The following is a 12,660-nucleotide window of genomic DNA, read 5'->3' on the forward strand; positions in this document are numbered from 1 at the left end:
CTACAAGCCTGTAAAATCAAAAGCAAGTTATTTACTTCCTAGATAAAATGGGGGTGCAGGCATTGAGTAAATAACCCGTTCCAAAAGGAAAAAATTGACCAAAATGACAGGGCTACAGGCCCCATGCAATTCCAAAATCCAGTAGGGTAGTCAAATTTTAAAGCTCCAAAATGATCTCCTTTGACTCCATGTCTCACAAACAGGTCACACTGATGCAAGAGGTGGGTTCTCATGATCTTGGGCAGCTCCACCCCTGTGGCTTTGCAGGGTACAACCTCCCTCCCAGCTGCTCTCAAGAGCTGGGGTTGTCTGCAGCTTTTCCAGGGGCACCTTGCAAGCTGTTCGTGGATCTATGATTCTGGGGTCTGGAGGATGGTGGCCCTCTTCTCACAGCTCCACTAGGCAGTGCCACAGTAGGGACTCTGTGTTAGGGGCTTCCCCTCCATATTTCCCTTCCACACTGCCCTAGCAGAAGTTCTCCATGAGGGCTCTGCCCCTGCAACAAATTTCTGCCTGGACATCCAGACATTTCCATACATCCTCTGAAATCTAGGTAGAGGTTCCCAAACCTCAGTTCTTGACTTCTGTGCCCCCACAGACTAAATGCCACGTGGAAGCTGCCAAGACTTGGGGGTTGCACCCTCTAATGCCCTGACTGGAGCTGTACCTTGGCCCCTTTTAGCTATGGCTAGAGCATCTGGGATGCAGGGCACCAAGTCCCTAGGCTGCACACAGCAGTGGGATCCTGTGCCCAGCCCAGAGAACCATTTTTTCCTTTTAGGCCTCTGGGCATCTGATGGGAGGGGCTTCTGCAAAGGTCTCTGACATGCCCTGGAGACATTTTTCTCATTGTCTTTGGAATTAACATTTGGCTCCTGCTTACTTGTGCAAATTTTTACAGTTGGCTTGAATTTCTCCTCAGAAAATGGGATTTTCTTTTCTATCCCATCACCAGGCTGCAAATTTTCTAAACTTTTATGCCCTGTTTCCTTTTTAAAACTGAATGCTTTTAACAGCATCCAAGTCACCTCTTGAATGCTTTGCTGCTTAGAAATTTCTTCCACCAGATGCCATAAATCATCTCCCTCGAGTTCAAAGTTCCACGAATCTCTAGTACAGGGGCAAAATGTAACTTGTCTATTTGCTAAAACATAGCAAGAGTCACCTTTACTCCAGTTCCCAACAAGTTTCTCATCTTCATCTGAGACCACCTGAGCTTGAATTTCATTGTCCATATAATTATCAGCATATTGGTCAAAAACCATTCAACAAGTCTCTAGTAAGTTTTAAACTTTCCCACATTTTCTTGTCTTCTTCTGAGCCCTCCAAACTTACTATATTAGTCCGTTTTTTATCTTGCTGATAAAGACAAACCCAAGACTGGGTAATTTGTAAAGAAAAAGAGGTTTAATGGACTCACACTTCCATGTGGCAGGGGAGGCCTCACAATCATGGCAGAAGGTGAAAGGCTCTTCCTATATGGCGGTGGGAGGAAAGAGGGAGAGCCAAGTGAAAGGGGTTTCCGCTTATAAAAACCATGAGATCTTGTGAGACTTATTCACTACCTTGAGAACAGTATGGAGGAACTGCCCCCATGATTCAATTATCTCCCCTTGGGTCCCTCCTACAACATGGGAATTATGGGAGCTATAATTCAAAGTGAAATTTGGGTGGGAACCGAGCCAAATCTTATCAGAAACAGATAAATAGATAAAGAAAATATTATTATACACAATGGAATACTATTTGGTTATAAAAAGAATGGGATCCTGTCATTTGCAACAACATGAATGGAACTGCAGGTCATTATGTTATGTTAAATAAGCCAGACACAGAAATACAAACACTGCATGTGCTCACTTATTTGTGGAATCTAAAAGTCAAAACAGTTGAACTCATGGAGACAGAGAGTAGGATGGTTATCAGAGGCTTGGAAGTGTAGTGGGGGCAGGTAGAGGCGAGATGGGGATGGTTAACGGGTACACACAAAAAACAGAATAAGCGTTAGTTTTGGACTGCACAACAGAGTGACTATAGTAAATAATTTAATTGTACATATTAAAATAACTGAGAGTATAATTGGAATGTTGGTAACACAAAGGATAAATGCTTGAGCGGCAGATACCTCATTTTTCACGATGTGCTTATTACACATTGCATACCTGTATCCAAACATCTCACATACCCCATAAATATATACACCTACTATGTACTCTCAAAAATTAAAAAACAAAGCGTATACATTTTAAAAAGTATGAGTGTATAGATCCAAATTAACACACAGCATTTGATGCAACATTAAACTTTTAGAGATATCTTGTAATTATTTGGTTTTTGTTTTAGTTAATTATTTAGTATCGTGTCTTAATTGTCTCAACTTCAAGACTGTCATAATAAATATAAAACTAAATTATTTTTCTAATTTATTTTTTGTATTCAAACATAGCTAATATGTTTTATATGTATACCAGTTTGCAAAGAAGTTGCATAATTTTTTTAACCTTTTAAAAATCAAAGCATTTGGCAAATAAAACAAGATCTCATTTTTCTAAATAATAGAACAAAGTTTAAGGAAGTTAAAATATTTGTTCTTGCTCATTCAATTAATTAATGTTTGAACTTGGTTTATAGTACATCTCTAAGTATAAATGCAGTGAACTTCCTATGACATCCTATACTTCCAAGTTTTTATCTTTATGAATACATTTTGTCTCCTCCCAACATGTATTGCCTGGAAGCAGAAAATGAATTTTACTCTGTCATCCATGTTTAATAAAGTTATTATTTATTTCAGAAACCAAATAATTTATAGAATTTGAAAATAAAACTTACAAGGATTTTTTAACATATCGATCTGTCATTAATATGAACCATTTTTGATAGGATTCTGCCCATATATTTTTATTTCAATGATTTTTCTTTTTAAAGACCTATTTTATAACAAAAAAAGTTGCTATTGCTAGAAAAAAATCATAGCGTTTATCTTGATCTAAATGATAAAAAAAATCTTGAAAAAACCATTTTCATTTAAAATAGCCCCAGGAGTTTCTTAACTCAATGAAGACATTTTAAAGGACAGACTTATAAATGAGCACTAAGATCTGTTCGTTTTTAGCCATTCTTCTATTTGAAATCCTATTTTGTATATTATTTTCCCTGGAGTTGTATTTGAAAGAATATAAAATACGGACGGTATATAATGGACATACTAATGATAAGCATTGGATTGAGCATCTAGGACTTTCAAAAGAAAGTGCAGCATCGTGAAAAGTACATGAATTGTGGAGAGGGATAAGTTGAGTTTTTAAACATGGACTTGACAATTTAGATTTGGCCATGCTAGATCTATAACTTTCTAAGCCACCATGCCTACGTTAAGCATAAGTTCAGCTACGTACTACAAATATATCATCAAAACAATAAAATGGGTTAAACAAAATGAAGGATTGTTTTTCTTAAAATGTATAGAGGCGTGCATTTCAGGCACTGTGGCTGGATTCCAGTGGGGAAGAAGGGCTGGTAAAAGGATAAGTTCAAGGCAAGGATAAACATTATTTCTTTGAAAAGACAGGCCGGGCGCGGTGGCTCACGCTTGTAATCCCAGCACTTTGGGAGGCCGAGGCGGGCGGATCACAAGGTCAGGAGATCGAGACCACAGTGAAACCCTGTCTCTACTAAAATATAGGAAAAAAATTAGCCGAGCGTGGTGGCAGGCACCTGTAGTCCCAGCTACTCGAGAGGCTGAGGCAGGAGAATGGCGTGAACCCGGGAGGCGGAGCTTGCAGTAAGCCGAGATCGCGCCACTGCACTCCAGCCTGGGCGACAGAGCGAGCCTTCATCTCAAAAAAAAAAAAAAAAAAAGAAAGAAAAGAAAAGACAAAATCCCCAAATTTATCTACCCATATCTGACAGGTAAGAACCTTCTTGTCAGGGTCCACCACACACTGTAAGAGAGGCTGAGATTCCACGTCTTCCGGTTGGCACTTTGCTGCTCCATCCAAATGAGGTTGCTCTAAGGAGGAGGAGAATGACTATTAGGTGAGCACCATTCAGAGTCTGCCTTATCCATAATCTTCTACTGTCAGTTAGGGATACAAATTTCTGACTCATTAAAAGCATATGAGAATTGTTTAAGCAAAAAGTCTTAATTCCCTATGTATATAAAAACATTTTAAACTTATAAATATTTACCCATTAATAGGATATTTACATCTCAGATATTTGCAAGGGGCAAAAGTAGTTGCAATAAAAGCTTCAAAACTTATATCACTAAATTGAATTGGTTTGGAATTTTAGGATTTACTTATTCATCTCAAAATTATTTATTGTCGATATCTGCTAGGCCCTGAAGACATAGCATTGACCAAAATAGAAAATAATCCTTGCACTTACTGATCGTATATTCTAGAAAGTTATTCTCATACTATTTAGCAAATAATCATTTTTTCTCAAAATATTGTACAATTCAACATAAATTCCTAAGTGTACCTGGTTAAGTATCTGGATGCTATTCAATCATATGAATCTTAGACAACTTTCCTTAGATCCACAGACATATCTTATGTTTTAAATAGTGAGAAAAATTATTATATTCCAAAATTACCTTGTTGTTATAGATAACAATGATAGATAATTAGCCTTCTGTGCTGTTGATATGTATGTTTGTACCCATTAACCAACCTTGCTTCTTCCACTTCCCCACCCTTTCTACACACTTCTGACTATCATTCTAATCTCTACCTCCATAAGATAGACTTCTTTAGCTCCCACATATGAGCCAGAATGTGTGATATCTCTGAGCCTGGCTTATTTTACTTTATACATAATGACCTCCAGTTCTATCCATGTTACTGCAAATGACAGGATTCCATTCTTTCTTATAGCTAAATACTATTCAACCATATACATGCACAGAGAACGAGAGCACGTTCTATAAATGTTATATATACTATGTTTTATGTTATACTATAAAGTTATAACTTTTTTTATTTATTTGTTCATTGATGGATACTGAGGTTGTTTCCTATCTTTGTTATTGTGAGTAGTGCTCCATAAAACATTTGGGTGCAGGTATTACTCTGATATACTGATTTATTTTCCTTTGGATAAATACATAGTATTGAAATTGCTAGATTATATTGTAATTCTATTTTCAGTTTTTGAGAACTCTCCACACTGTATTTCATAATGGCTATACTAATTTACATTCCACCAATAGTCTATAAGAGTTCCCTGTTCTCTGCATCCTTGCCAGCATTTGCTATATTTTGTGTTTTTGATAGTAGCCATTCTAACTGGGATGAGGTGATAGCTTATTGTAGTTTTGATCTGCATTTTCTTGATCATTAATAATGTTGAACATATTTTCATGTACCTGTTGGCTATTTATACTGGTCTTTTTTTGAGAAATGTTCTTTTTTCACTTTTTAATGGGATTCTATTATTATTTTGCAGTTCAATTGTTTGGGTTCCTGATATATTCTGGATATTAGTCCCTTCTTGGATGATTAGTTTGCAAATATTTTCTCCCATTGTACAGGTTGTCTCTTCACTCTGCTGGCTGTTTCCTTTGCTATGCAGAGCTTTTTAATTTAATAGTCCCATTTATCTATTTTTGCTTTTGTTGCCTGAGCTTATGAGGTCTTTGTCATAAATTCTCTTTGCCTAGATCAATGTCCAAGTGAGTATTGCCTAGGGTTTCTTCTAGTATTTTTATAGTTTCAGGTCTTATAGTGAAGTATTTAATTCGTTTTGAGTTAACTTTTTATACAGCAAGAGATAGGAATATAGTTTCCTTTTTTTTGCGTAATAGATATTCAGGTTTCCTAGAACCATTTATTGAAGAGGGTGTCCTTTCATCAATGTATATTTTTGGGCTCTTTATCAAAAAATCAGTTGGCTGTAAATATTTGGATTTATTTCTGGGTTTTGTATTCTGTACCATTGGTCTTGTTTGTTTTTATGTTAGTACCTTGATGTTTTGGTTATTACAGCTTTGGAGTATATTTTGAAGTCAAGTACTGTGATGCCTCCAGTTTGGTTCTTTTGTTCAGATTGCCTTGGTTATTTAGGTCTTTTATAGTGTCATACAAATTTTAGAATTTTTGTTTCTATTTCTGCAAAGAATGCCATTGTTACTTTGATCAAGATTGCATTGAATCTGTAGATCACTTTGGGTAGTATAGACATTTAAGGAATATTAATGCTTCCATTCCATGAGCAGAAGATTTTTGCTATTTGTCTGTATCCTCTTCAATTTCTTTCATCAGTGTTTTGTAGTTTTCTTTGCAGAGGTCTTTTGACTTCTTGGTTAAATTTATTTCTAGATATTTTTTTCTAGCTTTTATAAAAGGGATTGCCTTTTAAATTTCTTTTTCAGCTAATTTGTTATTGGTGGGTGGAAATGTTAGTGATTTTTATATATTGAATTTGTATCCTGTAACTTTACTGAATTCATTTATTAGTTCTAAATGTTTTTGGTTTTTTTTGGTGGAGTCTTCGTGTTTTGTTTGTTTTTAAATATATAAGATCATCTTATCTGCAAAGAGATACATTTTGACTTCTTTTTTCCAGTTTGAATTCCTTTTATTTCTTCCCCTTGCCTGCCTGTTCTGGCCAGAATTTCTGGTACTATGTTGAATAACAGCAGTGAAAGTGGGCATTCTTATCTTTTTCTAGTTCTTAGGGGAAAAGATTTCAGCTTTTCCCCACCCAACATGATGTTAGCTATGGGTCAGCAATATATTTTCTTTACTGTGTTGAGCTATGTTCCTTCTATGCCTAATGTCTTGAGAGTTTTTATCATAAAGGGATTCAGAATTTTATCAGGTGATTTTTATGTATTTATTGAGGTGATATTACAATTTTTGCCCTTCATTCTGTTCATGTGGTGTATTACATTTATCCATTTACATATGTGGAACCATACTTGTGTCCCTTTGATAAATCCCACTAGATCATGGTGTATTTTGCTATGTTGTTTGATTTGTTTTACTAGTACTTTGTTGAGGAATTTTGCATCTATGTTATTCAGGAGTATTGGCCTGTGGTTTTCTATTTTTGTTATGCCTTTCCTGGATTTGGTATCAGGGCAATGCTGGCCTCATAGAGGGCTCATCTTAAATTTTTTTTGACTAGTTTCGAGAAATTCATTTTAGTTCTTCTTTATAAATTTGATAAAATTCAGCAGTTAAGCCATCAGGTTCTGGGCTTTTCTTTGACGGGAGACTTTATTACTGCTTCAATTTTGTTACTTCTTATTGATCTGTTCAAGTTTTTAATTTCTTTATGCAATCCTGGTAGGTTATGTGTATCTAGGAATTTATCCATTTTCTTTAGATTTTCCAATTTGTTAGCGTATAGTGCTTCATAACAGTTTTTAATGATATTTTTTATTTTTGTGATACCAGTTTGTCTCCTTTTTAATTTTTACTTTTACTTTTTTATGTCTTTTCTCTCTTTTTCTTGGTTAGTCAAGCTATCAGTTTATTGATGTTGTTTATCTTTTTTCAAAAAAACACTTTTTGTTTCATGGATACTTTGTAAATTTTTAGTCTCTATTTTATTCAGTTCTGCTCTGATTTTTATGATTTATTTTCTTCTACTAATTTTGAGTTTGGGTTGAGTGCAGTGGCTGTCACCTATTATCACAGTGCTTTGGGAGGCCAAAATGGGAGGATCACTTGAGGGCCAGACTGGACAACAGAGGGAGACCCAGTCTCTAAAAAATAACTAAATTAAATAAAAATTTAAATTTAAAAAATTAATAATTTTGAGTTTGATTATTTACTTTTTTTGTTTGTTTTTCTAGCTTCTTGAGGTGGCAAATAGTCAGGTTGTTTATCTGAAATATTTCTACTGTTTGTGAGGTAGGTATTTGTAACTACAAACTTCCATCTTACCACTGCCTTTGCTCTACCCCCTAGGTTTTAGTATTTATGTTTCTATTTTCATTTGTTTCAAAAAATGTTTTAATTTATTTTTAATTTCTTTATTGAACCAGTGGTCACTCAGGAGCATGTTGCTTAATTTCCATGTATTTGTACAGTTTCCAAAGTTCTACTTGGTATTGATTTCTAATTTTACTCTATTATGATCTGGGAAGATGTTTGATATGATTTTAATTTATTTAAATTTATGAAGATTCGTTTTTCGGCCCCTAGACAGCATGCTTGGGTGCTAATAGAGATGACAATGGGCAGGGCAGAACTGTTTTCAGCCCCCCGGTGGTATTCATGTGCACTGCTGCAGGAGGGTGAGGGTGGGGCTGTCCAGTCCTCCAGTCTCCTGATTGTGTGAGCTGGCACTGGCAGCAGCAGGACAGTGTACTTGAATTTTCACGCCCCCAGACAGCATGCAAGGGTGCCAATGGTGGTAGGTTGAGTGTTGTCCTCAGGCTCCCAAATGGCATGCACGGTGCTAGTGTCACTAGACAGGATTGGAATATTCTTTTTTTTTTTTCAATTTTTATTTTTTTATTATACTTTAAGTTTTAGGGTACATGTGCACAACGTGCGGGTTAGTTACATATGTATACATGTGCCATGTTGGTGTGCTGCACCCATTAACTCATCATTTAACATTAAGTATATCTCCTAATGCTATCCCTCCTGCCTCCCCCCACCCCACAACAGGCCCCGGTGTGTGATGTTCCCCTTCCTGTGTCCATGTGTTCTCATTGTTCAATTCCCACCTATGAGTGAGAGCATGTGGTGTTTGGTTTTTTGTCCTTGCGACAGTTTGCATAGATAAAGCTGGAAACTATCATTCTCAGCAAACTATCGCAAGGATTGGAATATTCTTTTTTTTTTTTTTTTAAGTATTGGAATATTCTTAAACCCCAGATGGCCCCTGGGCCCCTTGAAGGCACATGCAGATGAGTGGTGGTCCTGCTGCTTGGAGTGGGAGGTTAGTGTCTATGACAGTGGCTCTGGGCAGGGTCTCTCAGACTCTGGGCATCACATGCTTTGGCTTCCTTTGTCTTGTTCCACGGGCAGACTCCCTGGTGTGATGCATGCACTTTCCCCAGGCTGTAGGACACTGCAAAGTCTAGAGTCCTCGGGACCTGGCAACAGTGACGGGTTCAGTCTGTGTCCTGATACTGCAGACCTCTGAGTGGATTTAGGGAGATGTCAGCAGGGGTCTCAATGGAAGGGGAAAAACAGTGGCTATTGGGTCCCAGGAAAGGATATAGTCTGGTAGCTGATGGGCTCTCAAAATGGTACCCTCCTGTAGCTGCTTGAGTCTTGCTTGGGGTGGCAAGGAGGTTGATATGATCCAGCATGAACTCCCACTTTGGAACAATACCATCATATGGACTCCATACAGCTTCCTATACTGGTCTCAGGGCCTGCAAGGGCCAAGGGGCTTCTCCGCTTGCAGATAGCAGACATTCGTGGTGGAAATGAATACTGCAGGTGATCCCTCATTTACCTTTTTCCTACACTGGGAAGTTTCTCTCTCCTGAGGCTCCCAGCCAATCCTGACCAGTGAACTTCTTTGCTTCTCTCTTCTGTGTGTATCTCAGAGCTTTCCTGTGATTTCTCTGCTGAATTCTACTGTTCTCTCTCAGACACTCTATTCAACATGTGATTATTTATTTGCTGTTTTGGTCCTTCTTTGTGGAGAAGGCAAGTGTCAGGTCCCTCTAGTCAGCCATCTTCAAGTCCCAAAGTCATCCCTTTGATATTAATACAAATCTTAAGTCAAATGACATGCATCTAAAACAAAGATTCTGAACCTCAGCACAACTGACATTTTGGCCACTTCTATGTTGTAAAAGCTGCCACTTGAATTTTAGGATGTTCAGCAGCATCTATGATCTCTGTTCACTAGTTGCCAATAGTAGTGTCTTCCTTGTTTTATCACAACCCAAACTCTCTCTAGACATTGCCAAATGCCTCCTAAGAAATCTTCCTGGGAGAAAATCATTGTCTTTGAGAACCACTGATCTAGAAAGTAGAGCTTTGTCATACTAAACAAGGAACTTAGAGTAAAAAATATGCTACAACTCTGTTAAATAAGAGGTTACTTACATAATTTATGCTATTATTTTCAGGTTACTGAAAGTGAAGCCAGCATGTCTTATTTCCTAGCACTACTTTAAAAAATATTTTAAAGGCTTAAAGGAATTATTGATTTTAAACCTTGCTGTCCTTAATTTACATCTTTGAGGGTTGTGGCTATTTATGAAGTGATATACTAAATAAAAAATAATGTTCTGAAAATTTGAGGCAAGGTTGTGTTTCAGGGTAAAAATTAATGACTAGCAGTGTTAATTATTTCACACTTTAAATTGAAATATCTATTGAAAGAAATAATAAATTATGTACAATTTCACAAAACATAAATCAAGAGACCTAAACAAAAATGGTACCTATTTTAATAAGCTATTGGGTTGTTGTTCAATAAATTAGTTTTTCTATCTGAATGTGTAATTTTTCTCTGCTTCAACTTTTCTGTCCAGAACCCTCCAAAGAGCCATATCCTTACCCTTTTTCTGTTACTTGTCATTCTTCCCTATGGGATGAGGTATGACTTCCCTGATTACTAGGGAGCAAATTACAGTCTGAGCAAATCAGCCCCTTCTTTCTTCACTCTTCTGGTGATCTTCCTACCAGCAAGCGTAGACTTTGTTCCCCACACTGCAAAATCTACACAGAACTCCAGTAGAGTTGTGATTATCTAGCTGTGCTAGATTAGCTGGATATGTACCTAGTTCAGAGGTGACGTATTTGTAATTCCACATTTCTATCCAGAAAAAAAGTCAAAATTTTCACTTCCACCTGGCCGTAACCTGTGGTTGTTTTCTAACAGGAGTTACTGAAAACAGACTGCTCTTCATTGAGTTTTAAGAGTTTTCATCCAAATAGGAGCTACGTGATGGGAAACACTCTATGCATTTTTCTTAATTTAAGGAGAGGAAATAGGATTGCATATGGCAAATAAATTAAAATAACATTTTCTATCACTATGTCTTTGGAGGAGTTGAAATAACATTTTTCAAATAAGAATATGGTAACATATGCTGCCATATTAAAGTGGATTTTTGCTTTAAATCAAGGAATTTGTACATCAGCAATTATGAACCACACTGGCTTTTTTAACTATACATTTTTCATATAAATAAATTACTGTTTGCTAGAAAAAAATGGAAAATACATATTTATAATTCCATTGTTTTGGCTAATATATTCAATACAAGTCTGTATCTCTTAATATTATAAAGTCATTTTATGCAGTTTGCATTTAACTTTATTATCTTTCAACATTTCCTTTCTGATAATAAGCTGGATAATTTTCATGGATAGATTAATAATAATAATATTGATAATAATAAAAGCAACTATAGAATCCTTACAATGTGCCTGTCACAATTCCGTTTACTAGGCATCTATTTGTTCATTTAATATTTGCACCAGCCTTGTAAAGTAAGTATTATTGTTATACTCACAAGAAAACAGTGGCACTAAGAAAAACTGCGTAATTTAAACCCAGAATTATAAGGAAATGTGTCTCTAATACCAAATTGAAGTATGCATTGTCAACACAAGATGGCAATGTGTTTAACTGTCTGCTGCCCACTCAGTAAAAATATGAACATTTCTATATGCACTTAAAGAAAAGCATCACTGCACTGAGCAGGAGACACTGTAGTCCTCTCATTCGGAGGGGCAAGTTACTTGATGCAGGATGTCTTACTGAGTACATATTCAGAGTGGATTTCTACTCTTAATGAGCTAAAAGTATAACCACCTAATGGGTTCTTTTTGCCCACTGCCCAGACAGAGCCAATTTATCAAAATGGGGAATTGCAAAAGAGAAAGAGTTATATTAATATGAGTAGAGCCAGCTAAACTAGAGACCAGAGCTTTATTACTACTCAAATCCACCTCCCAAAAAATTTGGAGGCTAGGGCTTTTCAAGGATAGTTTGGTGGGTAGGAGCCTAGGTAATGGGTGCTGACTGGTTGGGGATGCAAAAGTAGGGTTGTGGAAAATAGTCCTAGTGCGCTGAATCTGCTTCTGGGTCTGGGCCACAAAGGAGTCATTGGTCTGGGTGGGGCCATCGGTCTTCAGAAATGCAAAAGCCTGAGAAGACATCTCAAATGGCCAATTTTAGGTTCTACAATAGGAATGTTAGTTACAGGAGTAATTGGGGAAGTTGCAAATCTTGTGACCTCTGGAATAATGGCTAGTAATTACTTAACGATGCCTACATCTTAGCAGAATTTAGGCCCCTCTCATTCTCCCAAACTCATTTCTTTTCATTGGTTTTACAAAGGTGGTTTAGTTTTTGAATGAGCTATCATCTCTTAAACTATAAACTAAATTTCTCCCAAACTTAACTTGGTCCATGCTCAGGAACAACTAACAGCAGTTTGAAGGTTAAAGAAAAGATGGAGTTGGTTAGGTATGATCTCTTTCACTGTCATAATTTTCTTACTATTATAATTTTTGCAAGGGCAGTTTAAAAGTTAATCTTTCTCACTTATGTATTAAGTAAAAGAGTTAAACAAGGACTTTGTCTTCAACACACCTGGCTCAAATTTAACATATTTCACCCACATGACTGTGCCTTATACTAATTTAAAGAAAACTGATGGCATAAAGATCCCAGTCTAGTGATTATAAAGACTTTAATTTTTGCACACATTCACAA

The sequence above is a fragment of the Symphalangus syndactylus genome, chromosome 5 (genome assembly GCF_028878055.3).
Source record: "Symphalangus syndactylus isolate Jambi chromosome 5, NHGRI_mSymSyn1-v2.1_pri, whole genome shotgun sequence".
In the NCBI taxonomy this organism is placed as follows: domain Eukaryota; kingdom Metazoa; phylum Chordata; class Mammalia; order Primates; family Hylobatidae; genus Symphalangus; species Symphalangus syndactylus.